General features: G+C 52.0%; 2 long non-coding RNA genes across 9 annotated transcripts in view; one reads left to right on the plus strand and one right to left on the minus strand.

Annotated features, from left to right (window-relative positions):
* LOC139702066 (uncharacterized) overlaps positions 1-26,279 on the minus strand; it is a 140,817-nt gene that overhangs the window by 97,237 nt on the left and 17,301 nt on the right. For 2 of the 8 annotated variants that reach the window (XR_011704651.1, XR_011704652.1), the window contains exons 2-3: positions 20,023-20,119; positions 17,900-17,968 (exon numbers count right to left, since the gene is read on the minus strand). The exons of 2 other annotated variants lie outside the window; for them this stretch is intronic. This is a non-coding gene — a long non-coding RNA (uncharacterized lncRNA). Of the gene's footprint in view, positions 1-8,650; positions 8,839-17,899; positions 17,969-20,022; positions 20,120-24,960; positions 24,982-26,279 lie in introns of those variants that run through there. 4 more of the 8 variants (XR_011704647.1, XR_011704650.1, XR_011704649.1 and 1 more) reach the window with 3 other exon arrangements.
* LOC114104144 (uncharacterized) lies at positions 8,512-9,428 on the plus strand. Its single transcript, XR_003584795.2, has 2 exons — positions 8,512-8,666; positions 9,128-9,428. It is a non-coding gene; the product is annotated as an uncharacterized lncRNA (long non-coding RNA).

The following is a 26,279-nucleotide window of genomic DNA, read 5'->3' on the forward strand; positions in this document are numbered from 1 at the left end:
AACATTCAAAAGTAAAGATAAATATGCTCAGAGAAGAAATAGGATACGAAATCAGATATTCAGGACCATTAAAAATGCATTACTCATTCAGATGATAAGGCATTGATAAAATAAACTATCATACAGTTGTAAGATGAAACGCTGTCCATATAGCTACATAACTACACATCAGATACTGTAAATACGCAGCGCTTTAGTGTCTGGGTGCTAGAGCAAACTTTCTGTCTTCTCTTCCGGGAGGACAGCCTGCCAGAGACCATAAAGCAGGGCAGCATGGGCTTTACCAGGAAGCTGCTGTGTGACCTCTGGAAAAGCATCCTGACCTCTGTGTCTCAGTACCAGCAGGCATACTGGGCTGCTTGGAATTAATGAGTTAATATTTGCAAAGGGTTTAGAACAGTTGCCTCGTTGATATTAGTGCTATATAATTCTTTATTAAACAAAATGTATTACTTTAGAATGAGAAAAAAAAAAATCATTTTAAAAGCCAAGGAAAAAATTGGGGGAACAGAACAGAGGGGATCAGAGAGGCATAAACATAATGCCTCCAGATATCCAACACAGGGTGATTTTGTTAGGGGGTGAGGGGATGGGTGACATGTCAGAGGACCTTAGCTTCCAGGTCTCTTTCTCCCCAACTCACCTCCAACACATCTGCATAAAAAATGAGTCTGCACAGCCTCAAGGACAGTCCCAGAGGTCCATTTTTCTTGTGGGGCTAGGGCTAAGCCAGAGGGCATTACCATCCCAATAGCCCAGCTTTGTGGGAGAGGAAGGGAGAGAGGATGGAAATGCAGGAAGGAAGTGCAGGATCAGCAGCGCATCCTGGGAGGGGAGGGGGGCGGGCCTGCAGAGCATCCTCCCTCATTGTCATTCCAGCCAGGTGTCACATGCTGGCAGACCCCAGGCTACCGCAGAGGAATGTGCACATCACATCACAGACAAGGCCCCCCACAAAATTCCTGGCACCTCCCTCCTCTTCCTGGGGAGGAATTTCCAAGTAGAGGAGTGGGTGAGTCCAGTTTGCACAAAAAAAAAAAAAGGTCGGCAGGCAGGCTGGCTACCCGAGGGCTACTGAAGCCAGGACCCTCTCTGGCTGCTTCCTAGGCCAGGTGTCCCTCCCCTTCCTCCTTCTGCACAACTTGACCTTGGCCAAGGACAAAAACAAGCCCAGGCAGCGACCAGGCCAGTCAGTCCTAGCACTGTAGGTGAACAAGACTGAGGAAGGCTGCAGGCAGCTGTGAGCAGGATCAAGAACGGTGTTGATCCTCAGTCACCATCAGGTGAGCAGCCCACACACTCAGGGCCAGGGGATGAAAATGGGTGAGCTGACTGGCTTGGGTTGAAAGAGATGTTTAACGTCACACATATGCACATTGTATTTGCACAGTCACTATGTGCCTTCTATTTTAAAATGGCCCAGGGCGCCGGGATGGTGCAGTCAGCAGCACAGAGCGTAGCGCCTGTGTAGCCTGAGTGGCCAGTGTCATCTGTACCCACACAGGGGTGTGCAGGAGCGACCTTCAGGGGCTCCTCCAGGAAGGCTGCATTCACTAGCACCTTGCCAGGCCCAGGAGGAGGGCCTGCCAATGAATATTCTGCCAATGACACCCACATATAGTCCAATGTCTGTGAACTGCTGTTTAATATCTGCACAGCCCCCAGACTGGAACCTACCCTGCTGGACTGGTACTCACCCTGATCCAGTCACTCCAGATGGTTCTAACTCCCTCCTCATCCTAAGGATTCTCACCCAAACTGGGGTAGAGTGACCAGATGCCCACTTCAGGATGAAGCCTGGGCCACCCATCCCTATAGAATGGACACAAATCTGGTCTTCAAGTCAGCAGGCTCCACTGCCCCACATGGACCAAGAACTCAGTGTGGTTCTGGGCTTGTGTACTAAGTCTCTGGGGGGTCCCTCCCAGCCCAGGGGTGCCTCTGGGACCCATATCTGGTGCTCTGGTGGACAGGAGGATCTGCATCTCAGATCTTACTGCCTCCACTGAGGACTTCCCAATATTAGAAATCTTCTGCTGCATCCAGCCCTGGGTCAGCTGTGAAAGAAACCAATATCCCCCGACACCTTGCCAGGCCAGGAAGAGGCAGTCAGTCACAGGACTCTGGCTTCATGAGTTCCATTTGACAGTCAAGATGAGGGGGGAGGGGAGGGGGGATAGTAGGGGATAGGAAAAGCAGCAGAATACAACAGTCACTAATATGGCATTATGTAAAAATGTGGATGTGTAACTGATGTGATTCTGCAATTTGTATTTGGGGTAAAAATGGGAGTTCATAACTCACTTGAATCAAATGTATGAAAGATGATATGTCATGAGCTTTGTAATGTTTTGAACAACCAATAAAAAAAAAAGAAGAAGTTAAGGCTCGGTGGGGGGCGTGCTGGGGTTGTGGCTCAGCTGTAAAGCTGTAAAATGCTCGCCTAGCACGTGCGAGGCTCTGGGTTCCTTAGCACCACATATAAATAAATAAAATAAAGGTATTATGTCCAACTACAACTAAAAAATAAATGTTGAAAAATTAAAAAAAAAAAAAAAAGAATCTAAGGCTCCCAGAAGTGAGTAGCATGTCCAAACTCACACAGCAGGGGACTGGTGGCACGTGGATTCTAGCCAGCAGGCCTCTCCCATCCACCAGGAGGCCTCCTCTGCCCTCGCCCACCCAGGAACCAAGCATTCCAACCCACACTGATGTTACCCGACCAGCACTGTGGACTTTCTCTCCAGCCACCAGATACCTGTGCTCCTCCTGCCAGCAGGGCAGGACCCGGAGCTGGTGAACCAGAGCTTTTTGCTGGTGTCGTCCCTTGGCTTGGCAAAGGCAGGCCCAGGGAAGCCATGCTGCCTAGGTATGCCCCATCAGAGAATGCAGCAGCAGTCACTGGGCCCCCACCTGGAAGACAGTCCCAACCTCCCCCTGGATATCACCTCATTCTCATTAACCCAAAAGGACCAATGGCCAAGGCCACAGGAGCAAGGCCCTGCCACCCAGCAAGGCGGCCGGTGTCTACTCACCTCGACGCTAAAGCAAAGCCCTGACCCAGGTGCTAAGGGTACCTGCCCCACACCTTCCCCTCCCCCACCACCAGAGCCCAGGCCCAGACATCAGGTCAAGTGTGGGATCCGCCACATTCAATCTGAGTGACCACAGGCAGGACACAGCACCACTCTGGGTTTCAGCTGCTAAGCATCGCTGGATGTTGATCCATTCCACACTATAAACCGCAGCGTGATCTGCTCTCAAATCACTTCTCCAAGTCAGAATACTGAAGAAGTGGGCTCCTCCAAAGCTAATTTAGGGATCTGACTGCCTGACTAGTCAGGTGATATTTACACCGACTGGAAGTTTGCGGGATTATGCGTGTGTGTGTGTGTGTGTGTGTGTGTGTGTGTGTGTTTATGAGGAAGAGAGCAACTGTGCAAATGCGACTCACTGGAGAAACATTTAAAAGTGACAGCTTCCCAGGAGGATGGGCAGGTCCTGGCATTCACTTGCAAAACATGGTTTTGCTCCCACAGATCCAGAATTGTAAAAAAAAAAAAAAAAAAATGTCCCCCATGGAAATGGAGCCTCAATCCTGCAACAGCATGCCTAACAAAGAGGACTCCTGGGCTGCCCTCTCCCCAACATCCGCAAAATTCCAAAGTTAATCAGGATCTTACAAATCAATGAGGGGGGAAAAGTTGTTAACAGCTCCATAGGAAATGACCAGGTTTACAAAACACAAACAGGTGATAAACAGGAAGAGCTGGCCAGCCACACCCTGAGTGGCAGAAAAGTCACCCTAAGTTTATAACCAGATACTGGTTGGGTTGTGCTTCTTCATCTGTTAGCTGTGGCTGTTTGCCTGCGGTGTCTCTTGTGCTGGGTCTGCCAAGGACTGGGTCCCTTCCTGCCTTAAGAATTTTGCATTAATTAGAATCTCCAACTTCAGGAGGTGGCTCCCAGGACCGCCCCCCCCCCCCCAGGCACTGTCTAAAGTGGCTACTGGTGAAATAGCCTCAAAATAAATCTGACTGAATGAAGCAGACCATCAAGTTCCTGTTGGGGGGCGGGGGGGTGGCACTCTGCCAAGAAAAGGATCCTGCCGTAGCCACTGCAAGGATGATGACAACAGTGACCGGCAGAAGCTGGCCATCACCCTGCACCTGCACTGGCCATCCTAGGGAGGCTCCAGGCAGGGCCTCCCTGCCCTCCCCTCACAGCAGCCCCCCAGGAGAGGTTCTTACCCCATTTCACAGAGGAGCGAAAACCAGCTCTGCAGCACTTTCCTGGGCGGGTACACAACAGAATATGGTAAAGACACTCAAAACAAGTTTTTAAGCTTCCAATGACACCAGGAGAAGGTCACGATAGAACATTAAGTTAAAAAAATCAACTCAAAAGCCTCGGGAAGCAAGAGAGCAAGGCACTCAGCTGCTACCACCAGCACGGGGCTGTGCACGGCTGAATCTCCACTTGCCTGTGTTTTCTGTTTCTGCCAAAAAATGAAACAAAATCATCTCCCTGTTAAGGTCCCCCTTAATTTTGTGAGTGACCTGAACATCGATGGGCCTAAGGCTGAAGGGAAACAGCCAGAACTCCCAACCAAGGGGTGACCCTCTACACGGTCCTGAGCCCTGACTGCTGACCCCATCAGACTAGGACCCTGGACAAGGGCACGGGTTCAAAGGAAGCACTCCTGGGAAGGACAGCCAAAGAAGACCACACTAAGTACGGGCCACTGAGTTGACAAGGTGACGATGATTTAACCAGCATCTGCAGGTGGGGCCTCCCGCCAGGCCCACCAGCCAGCCTCTCCGCTTTATGAATACATCCCAAGATCCTCTTGGGAGCCTCTGTCTCCTTGCTCTGGCTCCAAGAAACCAATTCAGCCTCTAGACTCAGTTCAGGCAATTTCCCTGGGAAACTGTCCCCAGGCCCCCCAAGCTGACCCCTTGCTGCCCTCCACGCCTGTGTGCCCGACGGTATGTCGATTCCAGCACCTACCAGACTGCGCTAAAGTGACTCGATTTTATGCCTGGCTTCATACCAGAAAAGGAGCTGTCAGAGGGGACCAGGCTGGCTCCCGGCACCACATCTCCAGCAGAGTGCCCCAGGACAGCGGTAGGATGGTGACCATCAGATCTTAAAGGGAAATCACTGGGAAGAAGGAAGAGCTTCCTTCCCAAGCAACACGACAGCAGCTGAGGGAAGAGAAGGAAGGCTGGGTGGCACATCCACAGTGACATCCCAAGATGTCACATCCCGCCCGTGGGGCATCCAAGGGCACTGGTGTGTGTTTCAAGGTGAAGGACACCCTGCGAGAAGCTTCCCTGCCGGTGAGAAGGTCACACAGGAGGAGGGAAACGGCCGTCCGGCAAAGCGGTCAGCTGGACAGGACAGAGAGCTCATCGTGTGTGTTGTCCAGCTCTTTGTGTGACGGCCTGTGGGTCCCCCGAGGTGGCAGTGCTCCCCAGCTCCTAACTCCCTCGGTCCTTCTCCCTAAAGGTGCTGGTCTGGAGTTCACAGCCCTCTCCCTGAAGGTTCCTTCAGGGAGATTCTTGCTCTGGTGGCGGTGGGCAGGAGAGTCGCCCGTTCCGTTCCCATACCGCACCCCGGCGCCCACAGCTGGAAGGCAGTCCTGCAGCCTGGCATCCGGCGCCAAACCAGCTCCTGTCTTGCTGAGGCTGCCCAGGGCCAAGTCCCTTCCCAGAGCAACCTTGCGGTTCCAGGAAGTGGCCCCGCCCAGATTCGCCTGCCCTTCCCTGCAGCCCTGGAGCATCCCCAGTTCTGGGCACCAAGGGCAGCTCCGAGCCAGGTGTGTTCCCAGTGTGAGCGGAGGTGTTCCCAGGGGTTTATGTCACCAATCAGCTTGTACAGCGGCATTACTCCTGGGGCGTACCACACCCAGATAATACAAGCTTATGGAGGGCCAGATGACACATTTAAGGAGGACAGAGAAAGCGATCTCCCTCAGGACTTGTGACTCAGCCTCTCTACTTGTAGAGACAAAGGAACAAATGATTGCCGAGGGCCTCCAGGGTACCAGACTGCGTGCATGAGAATCTCACCAACTTTGACCTACAAGGTGTTGTCTGCATTTTACAGGCAAGAAAACTGAGGCCAGGGAAGGTTAACTCATCAGCAGGCCCAAGAGGCAACTCCAGGGGACTCAAAAGCCCAGCTCTGACTCTTCATAACGATTGGCTCATTCGGAGAGGGCCCACCCGGACTTCAACAGAACCAGGGCAGCCAAGATCTCAGTGGGGACTCGGATCTGCACCAAGAGTCTGGGGACTGGCAATGGATATTTCTATCCCAACCTCACAGCCTCTCCTATACTGAGAAGAGAGACAGCAAACTCAAAAGACACCTTCTGCCTGGGCCACTGGGTGACCCCAAGCAAGGTGCTCGTGACACACTACTCCTTAATCCAGACTGGGTACCATCGTGCCTGGCAGCGGGTGGGCACCAAGTGGGTTGCTCCTGTTTTTTCTTCTCCTGCCTAACAAGGTGAGAAGTGCACGGCTCCTGGTTCGCTGTGTTCCAGTGACACAGGGTACAGTCAGGCTGGAGCAGCCAAGCCCTCCTCGGAAATGGCCCCAAATGAGGCAGTCAGCTACCAACAAGCTCAAGTTTTTCTCTCACTTAAAAGTGCCATTAAAAATGAATTTTCAGGCTGGATGCGGTAGCACACGCCTGTCATCCCAGTGGCTCAGGAGGCTGAGACAAGAGCATCGCAAGTTTAAAGCCAGCCTCAGCAATGGCAAGGTGCTGAGCAACTCAGTGGGTCCCTGTCTCTAAGTAAAATATGAAATAGGGCTGGGGATGTGGCTCAGTGGTCAAGTATCCCTGAATTCAATCCCCGGTATCCCCCCAAAAAAGAATTTTTGGGTGAAGTCACTAGAGAAAGGAGCCAGGTAAAGCTCAAGGACATAGCCTTGCTCTACATTAGACTTCATTAAAAACTACTGTATTGGCCACCTTCCATATGCCAACCACAGTCCCAGAAACCCTGGTACCACCATCATTCCTTTACCAAAAATCAGACTCGAAAGCATCCATCAAAATCAAACTATTCCCACATCGGTCAAATTTTCGCTAATATTCAAAATGCCCAACCCCGAAAAGTGTCCATTTCTATGACCTCTCTCCATCTCACAGGTGCAACCTCCACAGAAGGTAACCTGAGGCCTACTTAGTGACCTTAGTTAGCACCTACTTAGTGACCAGCTTCAGGTTAGAGGTTAATTCAAAGGCCAACTGTTTTCTTTGAACACAGGTCCAACAAATCCCTGTCCTCCCGTCCATTCAGCTCTGAGCAGTAGCCCGTCCTCCTGTCTCCTCTCCCCTCCACACACACTGAAGAGCCCTAAGGCTTCACAGCTTCTCCGGGCTTGACCAGGAAAGCTGGCCTGGGGAGGTCATTACAGAGGCAGGTACCAGCTCTAAGCCTTAAGCAGATGCCCCTCCCAGGAAGGGAGGAAGGGAAGGGGCTGTGCTTTAGAAACACTGATCTAGCCCAAGCTCCTCTCTTGATATGTGAGACCACCAAGGACAGCAGAAACAAATCCAACACAGCTTCCCCCTCAGGGACAAAGAATGGCCTTAATTCCACCTACCCAACCCCCACCCAAGACAAAGCCTCCGGGTCCTCACTGCCAAGGCCCCCAGCAGCTCTCTCTGCAACCCTGCACTGAGGTCCCTCACCCCAGAAGGCCTCAGGGCTCAGCATGCAGCTCAATCCACAGTGCCAGCAGTCTCCTAATGACACTTTTGTCTTCCCTTAATAGCCATCTTCCTGTAGGACAGCTGCTGTCCTCAGGGAAGATCTCAGCAGCCACTCAAAAAAAAAAGAGGGAGGGGGGAAAGACAAACTTGAATGGGGGGAGGATTAAAATAGTAACTGAGTCAGAGGAGACATCCTCAAATTCCAGAAAGCTGCTGTCCAGCTCTGTGACTCTGAGTCAGTATCTTCTCCTGCTAGATCCTCAGTTTCTTCAATGAATTGGGTAGAAGATGGTATGAAGTCTTTGGGTCAGAAAGGAATGAATGCATCAGTGCGTGCTCAGGGGGGTTGCAGGATGCCACATACAGATGTTATTCTTGCACCTGCTCCTCTGGGAACAGGGTTCTCAAGATGCTCACAAAATAGGAAAGAGATTTGCAGGCAGCTCCTGTGGCAGCAGAGATCTTGCCCAGTTCGCTCCTGCCTCTGTCAGGCTCAGTCACCACCCTGGCTTCCTCCCTGAACTGAACTTTTTTATTCAAAAGGTAGATGGGGGTGAATTCCTGGAGCCCAGGCACAGACCTGGAGAGGGATCAGGGAGCAAGACACCTCGAGGGTGGCCGGCAGCAAAGAGGTTCAAATGCCAGTGTATCCCCTTTAAATGCTTCTAGAAGCAAGAAAGCCCACCAGGGTCCCACAAAGGGCTCACTGTTGAGGCCAGGGTTGCACGGTGACTCAGAGGCCAGCTGGACTCCGGGGAGATGACTCAGCACCCCTGTGCCAAGCGCCTGCCTGCCTCCAGAAGCAGGGGGTCCCGTGCCAGGAGACTCAGTCAGGAGGAATGGCCCCCGCCCGCCCGCCTGTGCCCACTGAGGGCGACTCACGCGCCTGGCATTCGAGTAGTGCCAAGTGACGGACCTGTTGCTGCGCCAGGGTAAACAGCAGGCGGGAAACCGAGCCCGGCTTCCCGGCTGTGGGTGAGGTCATGCCTGCGAGGGTGGAGGGCAAGGAAGGCAGCGGCAGGATCGGACAGGGTGGGTGGCCCCTGGGGGCAGGAAACGGCCTGGATACCAGCCGGCCGCCCTGCCAGGCTGCCGCGCACTGGCTTCTGGGGAGGAAGAGAGAGAGAACCCAGGAAGAAAAGTGCAGGACGGCCAAGGGCAGGGCCAGGCACAGCCCCGGGGGGCAAAGGGGACTGTGGCGTAAAGTGCTCTGTGTGACGTTCACAGACCTAAATGGCACCCTGCTGCTCTTCCCAACCCCCGCCCCCAACAGAGGTCCACTTCATGCTTTGACCATAGCCCTTGCTGCTCGGCCACCGCGGCTTATTTTTGAAACAGACGCTTCTTTCTCTTCTTTCCCTGTCTCCCTCCCCTTCCTAATCTCTCTCTGTAGGATCACCTTTCTTCCCCGTCCTAGGCTGAGTCCTCCGTCCCTGAGCACACGCCCACCACAGGAACGGGGTCATTCAGATTTGGGGATGGCACCAGAAGATCTCAGAAGTGACCATCTCCCAAATGAACAAGGGGATCACAACTCTGGACACAGAACACAGGGAGGGTAGCCTTTGATTCCCCCCTTTAAAACCCCCTGTTCCCCTGATGGCCGGAATCACCGCCTCTGGGAGAGGAGTCCTCTGTGTTTTCCTCCTTAGCTAGTAAAGCAATAAAACTTCTTTCTCCTTTTTTTCTCAAAATCGTGTCCTCATTATTGGATTGTCATCGCTGAGCTTTCGGTGACCCCCACCAGCTTAGAGGTCAGTCACACCCCGGTCCCTGCGCTTGGTGTCAAGCTAATCCCCTTGGAACTCTCTGCCCTCCTACCAGCAGAGCCCAGAGCCCCGCTGCCCCCCACCCCCAGTCCACCTCCCCCAGGCAGCCTTCCGGAAGCCCTGAGGGCCTCCCACTGGGCAGGGCTTTCCTCTCCAGTGCTGCTGTGAGTTCTTTGAGGAGTCACACCTTGCCTCCTCACCTGGAGCCCAGGTCCCACAAGTCCCACACTCCCTCCACAGCAGAGTCAGGGCTCTGGCCACTGACCTCTGGCCCTCAGGGGATGCTCAAGAACCTCACTGGGCAGACTTCTCCTGATCTGAGTGAAGACCCTGCTGCATGCCAGCCAGAGCCGCCCCAGGTCACAGCTCACTGAGAACGGGCTCCACGTTGACTGGACACCATAGGCACAGAGGACCAAGCCCCTCATGGGTTCCACCACCTAAAGGGTCAGCCAAGTCATCAGAAGACATGGCTACAAGGGGCCAGAACCTGGTGCTGGGCTGCAGCGTGGATAAGGAGAGGGAGAGAGCGTCGACTCAGTGATGAGCCATAGCAGATACACAGGGCTTTACCCCCCTTAATCCTGACAGCGTAGGCCCAAAATTGCACTATTCACTTGACATATGGGAACTCATTTAAAACTTCAACCTTATGAAGTAGGTCAAGATTCCCTGTTTTACAGATGAGAGAGCTGAGGCCCAGAGAGATCAATATCACCCTCCAGATCACACAGCAGGATTCAAACCCAAGCAGGCTGGAACCAGGGGAATCACCTTGCCTCCTCACCTCCTCACGGCTCAAGTATTTCATGGGGAGACTTAACCGGGATGTGTTCGTGGTGTGCCGACAGTATGCACCTTGGAATGATGGGATGAGAACGGGCCTTTCACCTCTGTGGCCTTCCTCTCCAGGTTCCTCGCCCCTCCTAGGCCCACTGTCTCCCCCCCTCCTGCTGTCCCTCACCCATGTGCACGCGTCGCCACTTGCACTGGTTTCTTGGGCATCCCTCCCTCTACGCACACACACAAGTGCTTTTGCATGTTGCTACCTGGGCACACATGACTCGGACTCCAGTCCTCACACAGCTGACCATCCAGGAGAAAGCCCGCGTGAAAGGGGAGCCTGAGGGAGCACACAGTAGGGATGCAAGGGTAAGAGAAAGGGAAAGGAAAGCCCAGCTGTGCTGCAGTGTTGAAAGAAGGTTTTAGACACAACCAGAGCCTCCAAGAGAGTGTTGTCTGTTACTTGGAGAGGACCAGAGAGGGAAGGAGCCCCGCACAGCAGAGGGAAGACCAAGGGCAGCATAGTTGCCCGCCACAGCCTTGAAGCCCAGCCAAGGATCCGGGTCCATGGTGCAAGCAGAGAGGAAATGCCCTTCTGTGTCCTTTCTCTGGAGCCACTGACTGTGAGACCAGTTGCTGTGTTTGCTCTCATGACCTCTTGTTCACAGCTTGTAAGCCTCAGTGCTCTGAAGAGCTCCCCCCTGTGCCACCCAGGGTGGATGGGGCATGTGCACCTGGAAAGGCTGATAAAGGACCACCCCTGTGTCCCAAGAGTGACTGGAGCCTCGCAGCCCCGCTGGGGACCAGGCTTTCCAAAATGCAGGCTGGATGGGAAGGGGACACTGCGACAAACAGGAGGGACCACTCCTAGGAGTTCTGCTCAGAGAGAAAACCGTGGTGCCAGAGAGACGTCCACTTTGAAAACCTTTCACACACAAATCCTCAGGAGGCCTTGTGGCGGGGGGCAGGCAGAACACCCCACTCTACACATATCAAGTCTACTGAGACTCCTCCCCCAAAACACCGGACCGTTCATCTGCATAGCTGACGTGATGCATTAATTATGCTCCTGCCAGTTTCCAGAAGAGCTCTGGGTCTTATTACTCAGGTGACCCCAGCAGAAGCACCTGCTGGGTTCCAGGTACTGTCCCAGCCCGCGACAAGCACAGAACACCCAGGTTCATCCCCAAGAAGTTAAGCCGGTGGATAAGACATACAACCAGATGCAAGGCCATGAGAAAGGCCCCGTTCAGAGAAGCTGGAAGTCGGGAGGCCTTCCTGGAGGAGGTGGTGCCAGAGGTATCACTAAGAAGCTGAGGATCAGAAGGTTGCAAGAGGGTCGTGCGGGCTGTGGAGGCACCGGAGGCCCCTGGGCAAGGTGGAGGAGGGAAGCGAGCCAGGTGAGTGGACACACAACCACAAGCACAGGTGCTCAAACCCTGCTGCTGCCCAGAGCCCCAGCTCTGCCCGCCTCCACAAGTCCTCCGCCACACCATCATGAGAGGACACGGGGCCTGCCTTCACTGGGTAGCTCTCCCATTCACAGCTAAGCAATGCCAGTGGGGTCCTTTCGTAACCCTAGATGTCCATATTTCAGAGGTCAGCAGGGTCCCCAAGGAACCGTGAAGAATACCCAGAGCCCCTGCTAGGGAGGTGGGCAGCAGCTTCCCAGGGCACAGGTCCGGCAGCCACTGTCTGAAAAGACGGGGGCTTCTCTTAGGGAATCTGTCCCAAATTCCACCTCAGCACCTCATACCATATCTGCCCAGAACAGCAAGGACCTCATAGAAAACAGTGAGGTCCTCGTGAGAGTTGCCTGGTTTATGAAGACCGGGCCCATGGCACGTCTCTGCTGGGGCATACCTGATTTCACCCTATGCCGACCCTGGGTGGTAGGTAGGGTCCTTCCTGTCCCTTCTGCAGACTAGGCTCCCATCAAAGAGCAAAACAGATCTTTAGTTTTGTCTTAGAAATTCAAAATCAAAAAAAAAGGTGATCCGGGGCGCTGGGGATACCGCTCAGCTGGTAGAGTGCTTGCCTTGCACGGGCCTTGGGTTCATCCCCAGCACCACACACACACACACACACACACACACACACACAAGGTAATCGGGGAAAGCACAAATAACAGGAATTGATAATACACCGCTTTCATAATAGTTTAAAGGGCCACACACCTTAACTAAATAGGTAGATAACAAAAACTTGGCAAAAGATAAATCACAAATGAATAAATAACAAATATAAATAAGTGATAGAACAATTTAAAAATAGTAACAACTTAAAATGCACTCATGTGCCTTTGAAATTAGAAATACAGGTGTACACCTCTGGGATCAGGAGGCCTGAGCCAAGACCTGGACTCCACCAGGGGACCCACCTCAGTCTCAGTGTTTCCTTAGCGTCTCCAGGTCTAATCTGCCCTCCTATGGGATGAGGACAGTAGCACCTGCCGCCCCTTCCTTCCCACCATGAGAGGTACATGAAGATCCAGTCCTGAGCTGGAGGAGAATTTACTGAGCAGGACTGTGTCAGGCCGGGGCCCAGAACCTCTCCCCTTGCTCCCAAGGGACCTTTGATGTACAGATCCATCTCCATTAACAATGGGCTTCCATCCAGTAACCCTCACAAACTGAAAAAAGTCAAAGTGCATCCAATCCCCCACCAATGGACCACCAGAGGTCAGCTCCTGATGGATGGGTGGCTCACTGCTGCTGCCCAGCCCAAACCAGAGGACTGTGTTGCTTATCACTGGCCCAGGAAAGGGCTCACAACTCAGATATGGTTTCCACTGAGTGTGTATGGGTTTTGCACCATCTTAAATTCTGAAGATCTTAACATTTTAAAGATCATAAATCCATGACTTTCTGTACATTGTCCTCATGTGACAAGTATAGAGACTGAGGTTCAAAGATATCAACCCCTGTGTCCCAAATCATCCATCCCAGAGCAAGCTCAGGGGTTTAAAAAAAAAAAAAAAATGGTGACAAAGGACTTCCACCCGCCAGGGGTTTCTGGGTGACTTGGTCACCTGGGACCCAGCAGCAGAACCTGCTGGGACTGTACAACATTTGAGCCCACCCCTGCCTAACAAACGGTGGGCATGTGGGCCTCTCCTGGGCACACCACGGGGACCAGCATCCTGCATGGGCAAAGCCAGTTGGGTACCACCTCCCAGAGAACCCAACCAGACAAGAGAGCATCTGGGCATCCTGTTCTGCAGAAGCACAGCCATGACAGTGACAGAGTCCACCAAGATGGCCAGCATGACTAGACCACACCCTTGGCCCCCCTGAGCCTGTCTCCCAGCATCCCACACAATATCACAGCTTTCAGAGATCCTAATGGGACTGGCCAGTCTCTGGGGACAGCCTGGGGTAAAGAGTTAAATGCTCTAATCAAACAGGGTTCTCAAGTCTTCTAGAATATCCTCTTTGGAGGCAGATGCTCCTTTCCCTTCCTGTCTTTCAGGCAGACAGCTCATGGAGGCTCGGGGAGGGGCTGGAAAGGGCCTTTTCCTCCCCAGGTCAGGCTCTGGGGCCTGGAGGAGGGGAGAGAAGGGGACCTGCCCACACCCACCATGGAGGCAGGTTCTCCTGATGGCAGAGCCCTATTTAAACAGGCCTGTTCTAGCCTTCCACTGGCTGCACACTCCCTCCCAATAAAGCAGAAGGCCCTGTGTGGTGTGGCCTCCCCTCCCAGCCTTCCCTCCCTGGCTCACTCCCCTCCTAACTCTGGGTTACCCTCCAGCTACCCCGTGCCCCACCTTCAGCCCACTGCCCACTCAGTGCCCAGAGAGCAGAAGCCTGCAGGCCCCAGAACTGGCTGCTGGACGAGTGCAGTCCACGGGAGACACCAGGAAGTCATAGGGCCGATGAGGAAGAGTTCAAAAGTAGGACTTTGGGGGCACCCTCCCTGCGGCAGGGCCAGCTCCTTCCACACTTCTGCCCTGACAGGAGGCCCATCCTCCCTAGCTCTAGCCATACTACCTGCCCCCACCGGCTCCCATGTTGGTCCCTTCACCTCCCCATCTCTGTCCATGGTCCCTCCTCTAGACCCTCCTCAGCTGAGCCTCTGTGAGGGACTCCACTGCCTCAGGACTGATCTGGGGTTTCCTTGTGCATCTTGGCCGGTCTCATCTGCATTCAAATTCCAACCTTTTATTTCAAGGTCCTTAACTTCAGGGTCACTGTGAGCTATTAGAGATCCAATCCTCAGGCCTCACCCTAACCCCTGGGGGTAGGGGTGGGGGTTTCAACAAGACCTCTAGGTGATGCTGATGTCCGTTAAGATTTCAGAATCCCTGGACTAGACCGCTGATAAATGAGTAGGATACACGAGTTGGCCCTCAGGGCTCAGCTTCGTATACCTCTAGGGCCAGGCAGAGCCAAAGCCCAAAGCCAAGATCCTGAGATCCACAAGGTGGTTTCTGGAAAATAATTTGTCCATTTGGTCAAAATCTGTTTGCCCAGCTGGGCTAGCTCTAGCCAGGCTAGCTCTAGCCAGGCTAGCGCAGACAGGAGAGGCCTGGGCTGAGCAGGAGGGACACAGGCCTGGGGATGCAGCTCCATGGTAGAGTGCTTGCACAGGGCTCTGGGTCCTCTCTCCAGCACCATACAAAAAGGAGGGAGGATGGTGTTACCCCAAAGGTGGAGCTGGAGTGGACAGCAGAGGGAGTGGTGCGTCCCTGCAGTCACTGTCCAACCAGCCTCATTAGCAATTCCATGACAGGAATGCAGACAATGCCTCAAAGTCCCCAGGCAGGACTGTGCAAGGTAGAGAGGATTACAGAATGCCTGCTTGTTGACCAAAGCTGACCTGCGGAATCCAGCTGAATCCCTCAGCAGCCATTGGGAGTACCATCCCATTTATTATTCCCCCAAGGGATTATGTGCACACAGCAGGTAATTGAGCCAGAACTTCCTGTGCAAAGGCCATAAAAGCCCAATTCACTTCACAAGCCTGGGGTCAGGCTTGCCACCTCTCCTCAACCGGAGGAACCCCCATCAAGTACAGTGACCAGGAAAGACCAGGGCCCAAGCAGCCAAGGGAGCTAACAAGCTCACGATCCTGTTGCCCCTGGCCCTCCTACAGAGAGAGCAGAGGGGCAGGTTCTGCTCAAGATGGTTGTATTTGTGTTCCAGAATGTCAACGGACACCATGATTCATTAAATAACTCCATGGATGTCAAACAATCTTGGACCGAGTCAACGCGGTATGTGAATTCTCTCATCTCATCCAACGGTGTGTGACCCCCCACCTCTTCTTGCAGCAGACTCATTCACGGCCATTTTCAGAGAATGAATGCTCATCCGTCATTCCAAAAGCCTCTTGCTGATGGCCTACCATTTTCCAGCAGAACTTTCTATTCCCCATCCTTCCACCTCCATTCAAGACACCCCGTCTCTGAAGCCAAGCATGGAGTCATCTTTGATTCACTCTTCTCACTCTCCAAATCCAACTCATGAGCAAGGCCTTCCAGGCACCCCACCCCCAAACACTTAAATCTACTATTGTCTCTTCACTTGCCAGGTTAGCACCCAGCCCAGGCCACCACCCCTCTCCCTGGTAACTAATCAGCATGCTGCCCCCCTCCACTGTCACCCTCCACACTGCAAGCTCCTCTCCAACCACTGCCCCAACCACACCCTACAACTCCACTTCTCCATCTGGCCCTCCTTCTGTTCCTCAAATAAGTGGCTTGCTCCCATACTACCTGAGAAATGTCTATCCACGCCTCTAGCAAGTGACAATTATAAAAATATCAAATGCTGGCACGGGCTAGGATGTTATCCATTAGGCTTCGATACTGGGGTCAAATAAACTCTCTGCAAAATTCATGTCTAACCAGAACGTCAGAAGGTGACCATATTTGGAAATAGGTTCCTCACAGAGATAAACAGTTCAGATGAGGTTACGCTAGATCAGGGTGGGCCCTGATCCAACAACTAGCACCCTTATAGGAAGAGGAGATGAGACTCCCACCCATGGGGAGAGGTCAGACCATGATGGAGGCAGAAACTACAGCCATGCAGCTTCCAGCCCAGGAGCACAAAAGGTGGCCGGCCACCACCAGAGCAAGGAGAGCCCTCAGAACGTGGCCCTCGTGACACCCTGAGTTCGGACTTCTAGCTCTAGAACTGTGAGAGAATAAATTTTTTTTTTTTTTTTTTTTTTTTTTTTTTTTTTTTTTGCAGGAGGACAGGGAGAAAATGGGTCTCACTAAGTTGCTGAACATCTCACCAAGCTGTCCAGGCTAGCCTGGAACTTGTGATCCTCCTGCCTCAGCCTCTGGAGTCCCTGGGATTACAGGTGTGTGCCATCATGCCCTGCTAAACGTCACTATTGAAAGCCACCCACTTTGTGGCTATTTACAATGGCAGCCCTAGGACACTATCACACGTTTTATAAACACTCTCCCCAGTCCATGCCCACACCCCACGAAGACAGAATTCTTGTTCTAACTTTACAGATGGGACACTAAGCATGGGAGAAGAGATGCCCCCTGCTCAAGTTCACAAAGCTGATACGTGGCACACAGCAGAGATTCAAACCTCATTGGACTCCAAAAAGCAAGTTCTTGATAAGGACTAAGCAGCCACTATTTTTTTTAATAGAACTGATGTTCAATAAAAACAAAAATAAAAATTTTAAAGCAAGGCCTGAGAAGCAACACCTGGAAGCTCTTCCTGCTTACAAGGCGTCGGCAGCTCTTCTGTTGGAAAGGGTTTCTGGGAAGCTCTGGTTACCAAGGAGAAAGGATCCAGCTACCAATCGCTCTAAGAGCACACTTAAAAGCAATGGAGGAAGGCCTCCTTCTGCAGCTGCATTGTACATTTTTGTTGCTGGGACCACCCATCTAATATACAGAGATATGCTTTTAATATACATATTAAAGGTTTTATTATATACAATATATGCAATAATTATTTGTTTGCTCATCACAGAGTCTTTTGTAGTCCCTGACCTGAGTCATCATTGTCACACTGGGCTCCTACACAAACAAGCTCACCTTGTGAAGACATTCTGGGCAAAAGACCCAAAAATCTTTAACTGGTTGAGGCGCGGAACTTGGAATGGCGCGTAATTATTTTTAACAGGAAAAAATAGCCCATCTTGTCAGCTCTCCATTTTGAGGGAAGACAAATTGGCCACAAGCACATCCATAAAAGGGTGAGCCCGGGAGGACGGGCATCATCTTCCGGCTCATCCGCTGAGCTTCGTGGGATGAATGCAGCCATTCACTCTGCGGCGCAGTCTCCTCAATGTCCCTCTCTCCCAGTGCTTAAAAGGAACCCCAGCCTCCACTGGTTCCCAAAACCACCCTGGAGAGGTTTCACGCAAGTCTTCTACAGCTTCTAAAGGGCTTGTTTGCTTTATCATTTAAATTTCAAAATACATCTGGAGCCAAGGAGAAATACAAAGGCCACAGGCCTGTGCTGCCATCAGGCAGAGAGGAGACGCCACTGGGCCTTCCCAAGGCAGCCGGGACACAGACCCACACTTGGCAGCAGCCGCCTCTCATAGTGATGACTGCTGTGGTTGTGGTTGTGGTTGTGATTGTTGTTGTGGTTGTGGTTGTTGTTGTTTGGGAGTAACAGTGTCTCACTCACCCGAAGCCCACTCCACAGAGCCTCTCCCACACGTGCTCCATGTCCACTCTGGGCCTCAGCTTCCCTCACCTGGGAACAAGGAGTTAGATGAATAGTAAGAAGCTCTTGATGAGCATGAAGAGGCGGAAGCCGGCTTCAGAACACCCACCCACAGCCTTCCGTCCAAAAGGGTGGACATCCCAGGGGTAAGAAGATACACCCCCACCTGCCCCCGCCGTGGCTCAACATGCCTCTTTCCATTTTGAATGGAGAAACAAAAGGGGGTCCCATAAACACTTTGATGTTTCCTGAAGTGGTCACTGAGTTAAAAAAAAAGACTTACGATTGAACTAGATGGCCTCCAAAAGTCAGTAACTGGGCCCTAACAGCCCAGTCACCAGATGTGACAATGGGCTGGGAGAAATGAGGGACGGGGCTTTGCACCAGAATCAAGATCAAAAGCTTTGAGAGAAAGATGGATTTCAGCCTTTCTTCCCCTGTCCCGTCAGGGTCACCAAGCACGATGCTCTTGCAGGACTCAACTCACATGACCCCTGACACTCATGGGCAGGGATGGAATAGGGAATCCACCCCATGTGTCAGAAAGAAGGGGGAGGAAATGTTTCTAGGGAGCTGCCAACTCGGCACATAGAGCCTGGGGGAGCAGCTCAGACCCGACTTCAGGGCGGCCCTGAAATTCCTGGGAGAGGCCCTGGTTCACAGGAGGACAGGGAGCTGCCCAGACACTGCCTTGTGCATGAGGAGTCCCTGGCCGGAAAGGAGCAGACAGGGGGTGGCCCAGGCCTCCAGCCTCAGGACTCTGGGTCAGGCCCACAGTTCCCTCACCCAGGCCACCCCAGAACAGAACAGTGGGTGGTCAGCTGCCCAGGAGCCAAGGATGGATGTCCAGGACTCTGGCTGCACATCAGGGGGCTTCAGATGGACAGCTATAAAACCACCAGGTTGTGGAATCCTCTTAGGGCTTCTGGGCCTGCATTAAGAAGCAGGAGGGCACTCCAAGGCTTTTCACTACCTGGTGGACTTATGAGAACTTGATTCTTATAACTGAAGAACTCAAAGGTACACAGGGTCAGGGCCACAACTGGATGCAGAGACACCCAGGGAAGGTCAGCTTCCGGCCCCCCAGAGGCCCCTGTCCTCAGAAGCAAGCACTCTTGGTGAACCCCTCCAGAGCCAGCCTGTGCATATATGCTTGTGTGTGTGTGTGTGTGTGTGTGTGCTTGCACATACATATTCACAAATGGGAATGGTTAGGAGACTCCAAAATAGTCACTTGCCATCTGGAGACTAACTTTGTCATCCATCAAATGACAGGCTTGGACGGGTCCCCTCTGACTGTAAAGATTCCAAACTATGAACCCGCCCAGCCAGAGGCCAGAAGCAAGCAGCTTATGAAGCAAAAGCGCAGGTTGCTAGGATGTGGTGGAGGGAATCACCGGATCTGCTGTGTCCAATAGGGATAACTGGCCTTTGCTGAGAATGTGCCAGGGTCCGGCACCAGGCCCAGCAAGTTCCAGGCACCGCCTTGTGTAACCTGCACAGTTCTCTTAGGAATTAGGGGCAATCCCTATTATTCCCATTTTGCAGAAAACAAAAATAAGGTCAAGAGGAGAAGCAATTTACCCAAAATCATATAGCTGGTAAAGGTTTGAGAAACAGGATATAGACGCACTCTTCTCCTGCTCATCATTTTAGGGAACAGGAACGTGGCTGGGAAGCGCTGCAAGCCATATCACCTAGGTCTCTGGGACTCTGCTAAGAACACTGCTATAGTGTGTGGTCCCCAGGGTCCAGGCATCAAAGGCTTGGTCATCAGCATGGCCCTCCTGGAAGGTGGGGGAACCTTAACAGGTGGCCTACTGGGAGGTTTTAGGTCCTTGTGGATGTGCCCTTAAAGGGCCACTGGGCTCTTCCTTCCTTTCTGTCTCTCCAGCTTCCTGGCCACTATGAGGTGAGCAGCTTTCCTCCATACTCTCTCCGTGATGTGCTACCTCCCCACAGGCCCCAAACCAACAAGGTTCCTCAGTCATGGAATGAAACCTCTAAAGCCGTGAACCAAAATCAACCTTTTCTCTTTTCAAGTTTCTATCTCGGGTATTCTGTTTCAGTGACGGAAAGCTTACCAGTACAAACATCCAGTTAGAAAAAGCATCAGGGGCGGAAGCCGAGCCCTTTGATTCTATATCCAAGACCCATACTTCTGACTTCCATGATCACATCCTGAAATGGAATATTACACTTAGCAGTCAGAGTTACGTGATTTCACTTCACCCTCCACCCACCCTAAAGTGGCCACTGTCATCCACTCTTTCACGCCTGAGAGCACAAGGCAAACGGAAGCCAAGCAACTTTCCGATGAGACTGACTCGGGACAGGATTCCTTCCACTCAGCCACAGCAAACCTCGAGGTAAAAACTTTCTAGGCTCCTGTGAAACTGCTCCAAAGCCAAAAGCATACAGAGAAGCAGTGACAAACACGGAAGAGGCGTCTCCTTCACCTCAGCAACGCCACTCCTCCCTGGACTCACAGGCTCAAGTTCACCAGAAAGCAGCTCCAGGGAGGAAGAATGCAGGAGATGCCTTGTCACGGAACTTGACACAACTAAAGGGGAAAACAACTAAACCATATGCATTAAGGGCCTGAAGATCTCTAGAACCGTTACCCTGGTAATTCCAGTTGTAGCAACCTATCCTAAAAAAAAAAAAAAAAATCTGAAAGATGGAACATGTGCACACGCACGCACATACACACACACACACGTGAGGATACACACACACACATCCTCAGACATATAAGCATTATTTGAAAAAGAAATAATAATGATGACCTGTGCCACTGGATGAAATGAGCAACAAGTAACATCTGAGACCAGGTGAAGCGTCCACTTAGCTTTCTTGTCATTTTCAGATGATGAGCCTAACAAAGTGCACGATCCTGCAAATTCAGAGAGCAAACCTAGAAAAAGACTGATAGAAGACCCGGCAGGAAGGGGCTCCAGCCCAGAAGAGCAGTGAGGACCAGAAACTAGTCCTAGAATCCGTCTACACTGAGCCGGACGACAGCCATCAGAGCAGGGGAGCAGGGTCTAGAGGGCCCCCGGGGAGTTACCTGAGGGGCCGGGCTGAGGGCCTTGAGGGAACCCAGAACTCAAAACCACCTGGAGACTCATTCCAAAACCCGCAGAGGATGCCTGAAACCTTGAAGAGCACCAAACCCTACGCACACCACGTGTTTCCATACATACCTGTGATCATGTTTAATTTAAAAATTAGAAACAGTAGGAAATTAACAACAAAAACTCACCCCGGGATCTCAGCGTGCAAACTTGTTTGGTTCTTTGTTTTTCTGGTGCTGGCAACTGAACCCAGGGCCTTGCACGCGCTGGGCAAGTGCACCGCCACTGAGCTAAAGGGCACTTAACCACTGAGCCACATCCCCAGCCCCTTTTAGTTTTGATTTTGGTGAGGCTGGCTCCGAACTTGTGATCCTCCTGCCTCAGCCTCCCAAGATGTGCCCAGCTTTTTCCTTTCTTTTTAAGCCAATAATTTCTGCCTTTTCACCTAAAGGAAGCACTTTATGGCTACTCTTTGGAATGCCCTAAATGGCCAGCTTCACTGCTCTTGAACTTCAGGGCTATCATTAAGTAAATGAAGGGCTATTTGAACACAAGCCCTGTGACAGGGCAGTCAATCTGATAAACCCACCCGGCAAAGCAACTAAAGGGCGGGAAGCGCATACAGCAAGGATATGCTGCACAGAGGAAGGATTCACGTCCCAGGAGCCCGAGGAAGAGACCGGCAAGGTTTCACTGCACTACTCACAAGAGCAAGCAATTGGAAACTCAGGAATTGGTGACTTCTGGAGTTTCCCCTTTAAGACTGTGGGACCACAGCTGACCATGGATAACTGAAACCACAGAAAGCAAAACCTTGGAAAAAAGAGGGGACTGTCATACTCAAGAAATTACAGGACTTCAAGGGAAGTGCGGGCAGTTAGAAAAGCCAGAACAAAGGAAGGGCTGGAGAGAACGGACACTTGGCCAGAGTCCACTGCGTAGATGTGCAGTGACCGCCGTGGAGAGGCCACAGAGAAGTCTCCAACTTCCAGAATTAACCTAGCAGCCGGGCGTGGTGCTCCACCCTGTGATCCCGGTGCCACGAGAGGCTGAGGCAGGACTGCAAGGTTGAGGCCAGCCTCAGAAGTCAGCAAGATCCAGTCCCAACACAAAACCTAAAGCAAACAAAAAAAGGTGGGAACGTAGCTCAGGGTGAAGCACCCCTGGGGTCGATCCCCAATACTGCAAAAAAATAAATCAATAAAAACCATCTGGCCGATGAGGAGCAGAGTGTTCACTGTAGGTGTGCGAGGGAATAGCTGTGTTATTGCCAATGTGAAAGGCACAGAGGCTGGAATTGCAAGGTGGGTGTAGCAGGGGCAGGCACGTGGACCTCTGCCTCACAGGGCTGAGTCACAGGACACCGCTGAGGGCCCAGGCACAGAGGATGAAGTCAACTGAGAGGCAGCAGCAGGAGCCTGTTATTTAGAGATACGGACCTGCCCCTGCTCCACTCAGGGACAGAACTACAGACAAGCTGTCAGGGCCAGGGGACTCTGACTTTCCATATAAGCTTACCCACTTGATCTAAAATACATGCAGGTATTATTTTCACTAGAAATCTAATTTTCTTTTAAAGGAATTAGAATCAGAATTAACACACCAAGAGCAGAAGAAGCTCCCTGCGGCCCGCTCACCGCCCTCTCTCATGTTTAGGAAGTCCCCGTTGATGCAAAGTCACTGGCAGGGGACTGGCAGGCAGCCTCGGCCAGGGGCTGGCACAAGAGCCTGAGGCCGGCCAGACGGAGGCCAACTTGAGGTGCGGGCCGTTCCCATTGTGGGGCCTGTGCAGAGGGGCTGCAGACGTGGGCGCAGGGCACATGGCACTTGGAAGGTGAAGATTCAACAGGAACAATGAAAAATGCACGGTCTTCGGAGCAGCATCTCCTCTTATCCTTGTTACCAGTACAGCCTCCCAGAGCAGCTACCAACGTGATCCCCAACTCCAGCCACGTCACTCTCCAGCCCAAAGCCTCCTGGCTCCATTGAACTGCAAGCCCCACCCACGCCTGCTGCTGGTCCCCTTAGCTGGGCTCCCTTCCTGCTCACACACTGCGACCTGCTCTGAGCCAGGCTCCCACCCAGGTGAGCCCCCCAGGTGCTGTCCCACCTGCCCACCACCTCCTTCCCATCTCCCGACTGCCTGCAGCCCCGACTCCCACTCCCAGGGCTGGAGCCCTGCGGCTCTGGAGTGCACCCTGTCTTGCCGGGACCGACTCCTGCCCTCCGATAATCACGGCATCGATTTTCTGCTTCCTTCCCTTTTCTGGTTCCCCATTGACTACATCTTTGTAGCTACATGTCTGCAGTTTATAAAAGCAACCACCACTACAATAACAATGAGACCACCAACACTCGCTGCACCAGACACCGTTCCAAGCACTTCATAGGCATTCGAAGTAGGTACGATTACAATACTCATTTTACAGATAAGACAACTGAAGTTCAGTGAAACAGTCGCACCAGTTTCACACAGGTGATTATTGGTAGAGTCAAGATTCAACCCAAGAAGTCTGATCTGGACATGGGAGGTCTGCCACACATGGTTGTACAGTTTGCACACCACACAACTCTAAAGCCCACCACTGGGGTCTGCCTTGGCAGCATTGCATAGAAATATCATGCTAGGGCTGGGATTGTGCCTCAGAGGTAGAGCGCTCACCTCCCACGTTTGAGGCCCAGGGTTTGATCCTCAGCACCACATTAAATAAATAAATAAAGGTATGGTGTCCATCTACAACTAAAAAATAAATATTTAAAAAAAAAAAGAAATATAATGCTAACCACATATACGTAGTTTAAAAAGAAACAAGTGAAATGGTTGTTGATAATAGATTTTGTTTAACCTAGTATATACAAATTTTATTTCAACATGTAATCAATGTAGAAAAATTAAGATATTCTATGTTATCTCTTCATTTTAACGAAGTCTTCAAATATGGAGGGCATTTTACACGCACAACACATTTCAATTCAGGTTTTGCTCTATCAAGTGTCAAGGGCTGGGGCCGTAGCTCAGTGGCAGGCTCGCCTAGCACACGTGAGGCACTGCTGGGTTCCATCCTCAGCACCACATAAATAAATAAATAAAATAAAGATATTTAAAAAAAAAAAAAAAACTTTTAACAAATGTTTTAAAAAAGAATCTTCAAGCACTTGGACAGCACTGGAAATCCAAACTAATCCCAACCTCTCTGGGTCTCGGACCCCAGGGTACCTGGTGAACTTCTCTTGCTTCACTCACCATTTAACTATTCTTCATGCAGTCACCTCAGCAAGTGGCTGCCCATTTCCCTACAGAGACACACCACACCTCCCCTAGGGATGGCAGCAAAGTCACTGAAAGCTCCTAGACACGGTGGCACACACCTGTAATCCCAATGGCTCAGGAGGCTGAGGCAGGAGGATTGCAAGTTCAAGGCAGCCTCAGCAATTCACCAAGGGCCCTGATTCTTGCTAAGCAACTTAGCAAGACCCTGTCTCTAAATAAGAAATATAAAAAGAGCTGGGGATGTGGCTCCGTGGTTAAGCACTCTTGGTTTAATCTCCGGTACCAGGAAAAAAAAAAGTCAATGAGATCTTCTTGTGCCTCAACTTTTAAAGTGATTCCATCATGCACCCCCTCTGTTTCCAGAGGAACATCTGGAAGTTGAAACCACTCAACAGCTGGGTGACATCCTCATCCTTAAAAAGCATAATTTATTACTGCAGCAATGAAAACCACTGTCAATGTGGCCAAAGGAGTGTGCAGCTCCACGGATCACGGGTTCTGGACTGGGAGGGTGTGTTTGCCGTGGCCCATGGCCTACTAAGGGAAATGGAATGAGCCTCCTTACCAGTCTGCTCCCCCACACCAAAGGACCAAAGCCCCAACCAGCCCGGAGGTACCCCTTCCCCATGAGGGGTTGGGGGTGATGGAGCATGGACAACGGGTCGTGAACTTACCTTCGAAACTCAGACTCGACCCCAAGCAGGCCAGGCTGGGGGCACAGCGCAGAGCCCACGCAAGCGGCCCACACCAGGAACATCTCTATAAAAGGCAAAGAGTTTCAAGGCCTAAATATCAGCCCCAGCCTTAGAACCATACTCAATCCAGCGACATTCCAGAGGACGAAAGAATGTAGATGATCCTTGGAGCTGCCAGAGGGGACCCAATATGACCTATGTGTAAGGACAAGGGCCACCCACCTTCCAGTCCCATGTCCACCCTTCATCTCACCTTGGGATTCTTTCCCTGGCTGCACTAAGCTTCTGAACCCCCCCCCCCCAGCAAAGACCACCAAAAAACGTATCTGATGTCCTGGGCACTTCCGCTGTGCCACCCCAGTCCAGCCACCTGGAACCTAGAGATGGCCTCCAGGCAGTCAAGCATACCAGGAAGACACACCGGCCTGAGTCAGGCTGCCTGGCTTCAAATGCTGCCTCTGGCCCTGCTGCAAGTCCTCATCTTAGAAAGTCACAGCTCTCTGCCTCTAATCCCCGTCTGTAAAGCGGGGAAATCAATATCAACTGCCCAGACAGGCGTAAGGATGAAATACACAGATTAAATACAGACGCAGTGTGCTAGAACAGAGCCAGGGAACAACCCCGTCCCTTATGTGAGTTCACAGGTGAGAAGTCAAGGTCCAGGAGGAGGGAAGCCATGGGCAACATTCTGCAGAATGGGCTCAAGCCCTTGTCCCCAACTCCACTGCTGGGAAGGACAAAAGGGAAGCACCATGCATGGGCTTTGCAAACTGTGGGGCACAGATTAACCAAGCCCCACTGTGCCTGACACAGACCCAGTGGGCGGGTCCTAGGGCACAGGGGTAGGCTGGACCTTAGCAACCAGCGCTTGCGGAGCCCGGGGCTGCGAGGGTGGTGCTCACAGCTCTGAATCTCACTCTATCCCCTCTGTTCAAGTATCTAGTAGTTTTTAAATAAAGGAACTGAAACACAGATGGGTAGATAACTCGCCCAAGAAAATCTCAGAACTTTGCAGCACAAAAGGAGAACTCAAATCCACAGGGTAGCCAGAAGCCAGCACTTCACCCATGTTGCTCTGGGTCCACACACACACAGCCCCTTGCCTGTGGACAACAAATAGTTTTGTTGTTTCTCTCACCATCAGGATGATTCAGTTTCCCAGGCAGAGGCCCAGGTTTTAAAAAGCTCAGACTCTAGGTGTGATGCAATAAAGAAGTGAATAAATCTTGCTGGTGGCCAGGAACCTGTAATCCCAGCCATCTGGGCGGCTGAGGCAGGAGGACAGCAAGTTTCAGGCC

Source organism: Marmota flaviventris, chromosome 15, assembly GCF_047511675.1.
Source record: "Marmota flaviventris isolate mMarFla1 chromosome 15, mMarFla1.hap1, whole genome shotgun sequence".
NCBI classification, from domain to species: domain Eukaryota; kingdom Metazoa; phylum Chordata; class Mammalia; order Rodentia; family Sciuridae; genus Marmota; species Marmota flaviventris.